Here is a 6000-nt window from a genome sequence, read left to right as displayed (position 1 = left end):
GCAAAAGGGACTCTGAGTCATTCCCATCCCCCCCACCTCTCCCAGGAGAAAGGTGATATTGATCACTAATCAATTTTGCTCACCGGTTGATGCCACAGGCTTCTCAGTGCTGGTCTGTCCTCCTGTCTACGTGTCCTTTTTGTCTTGTCTGCATTGAAAACTCATCTGGGGAGAGTCTCCTTGCTCTGACTGGCATGTAGATTCTAGCAGAGGAGTTGTAGTATGACCAAGGCATGGCTTGGGGCTCTCAGTGGGAGGGAGGACAGTCCCATTGCATCCCAGATAGGTTGGAACTTAATGGGACTGAGAAAAGTGAATTGTTGGGGAAAGAAGAGATGTCAAAAGTGCCTTCAGGAGTGAAACAGATAAACGTCTTACTCTCTGGATGGGGCACAGAATAAGAGAGAGACAGGGAGAGATGGGGTGGTCAGCTTTGGTGAGCGTAAGTTTTGCAATCAGAAAATTGAGAAGGAAACTAGTTCAACTTTAAGAAGTTCTGTGTCAATTTCAAAAATAACATTTTATTTGGGTTTACACATGGACAGGTGTGTGTGCATGTGCACGTGTGTGTGTTTTCTACTCTTATTATTATTTTTTTTTTTCCAGGCTTGCCAGGGTCTTAATTCTAGCCTGGGCACACCTCTACTCCAAAGGGAGTAAGCCCAGCCTGTCCACTTCCTCACTTCCCTCCATCACCTGCCTAATCAGGTCTGTTTCTCTATTCTTCTCCCCACAACTGCCCTAACTGGGTCCAGTTTCTGTCAACCTCCAGCCCCCCAGCCTTTCTTATCCTCTGTATTATGACCCCCACCCCCTGGGGGTGCCTGTACCCTTCCCACTCTTGCCATCCTCCACCAAGGCTGCCAAGGGAAACTGAGCATCTTTGATCAGCCAGTGTCCTGTGCTCTGGACTTCACTACATTTTCATTTTTTTTAAAGATTATTTATTTATTTATTCATGAGAGACACAGAGAGAGCAAGAGAGAGTCAGAGACACAGGCAGAGGGAGAAGCAGGCTCCATGCAGGGAGCCTGACGTGGGACTTGATCCTGGGTCTCCAGGATCAGGCCCTGGGCTGAAAGCGCCGCTAAACCGCTGAGCCACGAGGGCTGCCCTTCGCTACGTTTTCAAAACATCCCAGTCCTGGGCATCTACACCAAGGCTCTGATGATGCACTGGGTAGGCGGATGTAGGGGAGGGGCAAGTATTGTAGTCTAGCCATCCTAGAGTGTGCTTAAACAGCTCATGGGAAATTAGCCTCTTCACATTGAGAAAATTCTTTTCTTTTTTTTTTAAGATTTTATTTATTTATTCACGAGACACACACACACACACAGAGAGAGAGAGAGAGAGAGAGAGAGAGAGAGAGAGAGGCAGAGACACAGGCAGAGGGAGAAGCAGGCTCCATGAGGGAGCCTGACATGGGACTCGATCCCAGGTCTCCAGGATCAGGCCCTGGGCTGAAGTTAGAGCCACCTGGGCTGCCCACACATTGAGAAAATTCTAACGAGAATTTTGCAGCGCCATGGAGACCCAAAGGGGAGAGATGTGGGGGTATGTATAGTTAATGATAATAATATATATGATTTATTACATACCTATTATGTTTCAGGCACTAGGCTAGGTGCCTTAAACCCTTTGTCTAATTCCAAAAACTCTGTGAAGCAAGTGTCATTATCATGATGATAAAAACAACAAAATTCTCTGAGTACTTAAGTGCTAAGCAATTCATCTTTATTGTCTTGTGTAACATTCACATGACCTGTGGGACAGGTGCTGTGGTTGTCTCTTTTTCCAAATGAGGGAATTGAGGCATAGATCACTGTAGTAAGTTGTCACACAGCTATTAAGGAGGCTGAACCTCAGAGGGATTCAACAATATGTCCTTTTTTACCCAGCAAACAAACAACTGAGTGAAGTCTGTTTTCTCCTCCACAAGCTCAACACATTTCCTCCTGGCAATGGGAAATTCCAGGTTGACAGAAGGCGACTGGGGTGGCAAAGTGAGATTTCATCAGCTCCAGACATGAGCACATCCCTTACATGGAGGGGGTCCAGCCTGCTCTGGGACCCCAGCCCAGCCACCTGCCAAATGTCTCCTGGCTTTGCTGACCTGTCTCAGTAGTCCTTCGTTGCCTCTCGTCCCATCTGGCTCATCAGAATCCCAGCACACCCATTAGAAGGCTGCCTCCTCCAGGAAGCCTTTCTGGATGGCCCTAAACCAGAGCCCTTTGACCTTCTCTGGGACATTGTCCGCTGGCTTTGGCGGTCCCCGTCATCCTTGGTGTAGGTACTGTCGTCTGGCCTCCCTAACTAGGTGTTGAGTTCCTCTAGGCTCTAACACCTACCATGCACCCAGTGCTCAGAGAATTCCAATTGAATGAATAAACTCTGCTCTTCAGCCTTCCCCTGGATCACTGGGGTCATGAATTTTGGTGCTATGGTGAGGATGGGTGGGAGGGGGATAACAGGAAATATGTGTGACCAGCCCAGGTGTACAAGAGAGAGTGGTGAGGTCTGTGGCAAAGGAGAGTTTGGATGCCTAGTGAGGGGCTTACAGTCAAATTCAGCCACCCCTACTCCCCACAAACGTCCCAGATCCAATCGCCCTGTGAACACTCTATCTTTCCCTTTCACTGGCTCTATTTTTCTACTTTGTGCCTACCATCTTAAAATATCTCTATCCTATTTATTATATTCAACATTTGTTTTCCCTGACAAATGCGAACTACCTAAGGGCAGAGATATGCTGTTGTTTCTTTTGTTGGGGGGAGGGGGAGGGTGCTGTTTTGTGTCGAATAAATCATCAGCCCCTTGCACGTACCTGCAGCGGAGAGAGCTGCCCGAGTCCCCCCTGCAGGCTCCAGGCTCCCGGACACACTCGGGGTTCAAGTCAAGAAGAGCGATGGGCCTTCGGGGTCACCGCAAGCCTCCCAGGGAACCCCAAGGAGCCGGCCTGGAGTCTGTCTCCATGACAGCAGGTGCGGCAGACACTAAGGCACGAGGGTTAGTGGCTGCCCCTTGAGGGTCAGTGGGGCACCTCCGGGAGAGCGGCTATTGGTGGGGGAGGACGGGGGTGGGTGGGAGAGGAGGGGCCGTCACTCAGGGCGCGCGCACCCCGTACACGCACCCTCTCGTCCCAGAAGACGCAGCGTAGCAGAGGCCAGCAACCGACAGACGGACGGTCAGACAGGGCCAGGGGAATGTCCCAGAAGGTGTGGAAGGGCAACGAGGGGAGGGGAGAGTGCCCCCGCGGGCGCGCTCGCAGGAGGGCTGCGGGGAGGAGGCACGGGGGTGCTCCCGGCACCCGCCCGGCCGCCGCAGAGCACCCCAGGGGCGGCCCCGCCGCAGAGCACCGCAGGGGGCGGCCGGGACCCGGGGAGCCGCCCCCCGCCCGGGTGCCGCTAAGCCGGGCGCTGCCTCCTCAGCGGGCACCGCGCCGCCCTGCGCCGAGCCGCCATTGGCTCGCTCGAAATGCCTCTCTAATCCGCGCGGCGCTGCACGCCCCCGCTCTGACCTTCCTCCTCCCCGCAGCCCGCGCTCCGGCGAGACGCGGCGGCGGCGCAGCTTCCTCTTCCCCCGGGCAGTCGTCCGGGCTTGAGGCCGCCGCGGACGCGCAGCTCCGCCCTGCGGCGCGCGGAGGGTGCCAGGCGCTGCTGCCCGCAGGTAGGGGTCGGGCCCCGGGGGCGGGGGCGGGGGCGGGGGCGTCACCCGGGCGGTGCCGGGAGGCCCCTGCGCCGGGCCCCGCGGGCAGGCAGCTGGCGGCGGAGGCCTTACCCGGGAAGCGCCGGGCAGCGGGGCCTTGGGAGCGGGCACCCGGGCCCGGGGATCCCGAGGCTCCGGCCGGGCCGGGCTGCTCCCGCGGGGTGGGCTCGTGCCCGCTGGGTGCGGCGGCTGTTCATGGACCAGAGTGGGCTGAGAGAAGCGCAGCAGCCGAGGCGCCCTGTGCTCCGTGCGTCCGCCCCTTCCCGCGTAGCTGGCGGGGGAGGGGATGCTACACAGCCGGGGTCTTCCCGGCGCTCTTCCCGACGCTCTTCCCCATCCCCCAGGCCACTTGCTGCCCGTCGGAACTACCTCTCCGTCTTCTTTTTGCCTTAGGAGGGCGTGAATGTATTAAAAGGTCATCAGGGTGTGAGGGCCGCAGTGGCAGACCCCGGAGCTTGGCCAGACCCGGCCTCAAGCCCCACCCACCCCCGCCCCCGCCCCCACAGCCCAGCTCTGCACCCCACGTGCAGTGACACATGTGGCCGCTTTTCTCCGGGCATAACCATAAATAACCCACATTGCCCTGGCTGTGGCACAGCCGAGGTGCAAACAGAATTGTCTGTCCATGACTTTGGAGGTTCTGGCCCTTACCCACCTGACCTTCCCATCACATGCAAATCACCGCTCACAGCCTCCCGCCCGCCCCCCCCCCCAGGATGCTTCCTGATGCTCCGGTGAAATCCCTGCCTGCCTCCTGCCCTGCATTCTCCCACCTAGTCGCCTTGTGGTTTAGTTATTTATGGCGCGTCTGTCACCCTCTAGACCAGAAGTGCCTTCGGGATAGGAATCTGTTTGATTCATTTCTGTCATTGACTGTGCGCCTGGCCAGGGTCTGGCACCAAGTAAATGTTTGTGGAATGAGTGAATGAATGGGTTTGAAGTATGGGAGATAGCTGGCAACCTGCAGATGGGGAGTGAGTCTCCTCTTGAGCTTTCTTTCCATCCCCCGGAAGGAGAGCCACCAAAGTCAGACAGTTCCCTTTTGGCCCTTCTTGGTCTTGCAGCTGATGGCTACTATGGCATTTGGAGATAAATGTCACAGTCCCAGTGGCTCTAAGAGGGTCTTTTTGGGCTCCTGGTTTGAGTGCCCTGGTCTAAGCCAAACTTGGGGAAGGTCCCAGTGAAGGTCTGGCTTAACCTCATGCCCTTGAGTGGGCACTTTCCTCTTGGGTGCTCAGCTCAGATCATGGGAAAGTCCTGGTCAGCATCAGGGAGTCTGGGAAGGCCCCAGCCAGGCCATCCTCAGCTTCCAGGGTCCTCATAGAGAGCTCAGAGCAAATCTCATGACTCCATGTGTGGAGGAGGAACCCAGGCCAGAAGAAGAAGAAGCCAAAGGTCCAGGGGTCTGCGACAGATGTGGACCTTCAGCACCTTGTTGCTCCTTTGACAGCCATGCTGATAAGACATCTGCAATTTGTTCTTGTCCTGGCCTTACAGAGGGGGAGACTGAGGCCCAGGGAAGCTTAGCAGCAAGCCAGGGGTGGCACTTAATTCCTGCCTCCAAGTCCAGTGCTTTCTCCATGGGGCCCCAGGGAGCTAGGGTGAGGCCCCGATGCCAGGTCAGAGTGTGATCGTTGTAGAACCAGAAGTTCCCAGTCTTTGGCTCTGTCTTGACCTCTAGTAATGGAAAGAGTAAGAGAATATGGAAGGGGTGCTTCAGGGGTAAGATAATACGGGAGGGGTGCTTCAGGGATAGGGGGAGACAAGTGGAGGATGAGTTAGTCAGTGCCTGCAGGGGGTTGGCCCTGGGGGGGGTCCCCAGAAGAGGGTGCAGTAACAGCAGTAAAAACTAACAGCACAAGGCATTTGTCATGTGCCAGGTCCTGTCCCAACTATAACTCATTCAGTCCTCACCGTAGCTTGAAGTAGATACCATTATTATTCCTATTTTGAGAAATGAGACTGAGGCACAGAGAGGTTATCTGTCCAAGATCACACAGTTTGAAAGTGGAGGAGCTGGGATTTGAACCTCAGCTCCCGAGTCCAGGCTCTTAGCCTGTATTCCCTATTGCCAGAGCAAGAGGGCTATGGAGCTGACTGATGGGGGCTTGCTGTCTCCTTGGAGACACGGGTTTCAGGCACTCCATGGCTGAAGTTCACGCAGGGTGGGTGCGATGTGCATGGCTGTGACTGTGTGTTGGGGCTGCTGAGAATAAGAATCCAGTAAGCAGCAAGTGTGACCTTCATAGGATGCACACCTGACCCTGTATCAGTCCCCTGCTCTACATCCTTCAA

The 6000-nt window shown here is 55.5% G+C and overlaps 1 protein-coding gene across 3 annotated transcripts in view; it reads left to right on the top strand.

Annotated features, from left to right (window-relative positions):
- The first annotated feature begins 3517 nt into the window (after positions 1-3517).
- The window catches only part of PACSIN1 (protein kinase C and casein kinase substrate in neurons 1), a 57678-nt gene continuing 55195 nt past the window's right edge, over positions 3518-6000 (top strand). The window contains exon 1 of one of the 3 annotated variants that reach the window (XM_077904361.1): positions 3518-3666. The gene's annotated coding sequence lies outside the window, so the exon portion shown is untranslated. The remainder of the gene's footprint in view (positions 3667-6000) is intronic. The other 2 variants (XM_077904364.1, XM_077904366.1) reach the window with 2 other exon arrangements.

This window comes from Canis aureus, chromosome 7 (genome assembly GCF_053574225.1).
Source record: "Canis aureus isolate CA01 chromosome 7, VMU_Caureus_v.1.0, whole genome shotgun sequence".
Classification (NCBI taxonomy): Eukaryota; Metazoa; Chordata; class Mammalia; order Carnivora; family Canidae; genus Canis; species Canis aureus.
The sequence above is the reverse complement of the archived record's forward strand: the minus strand, read 5'-3'. Positions and strand labels throughout refer to the sequence as shown.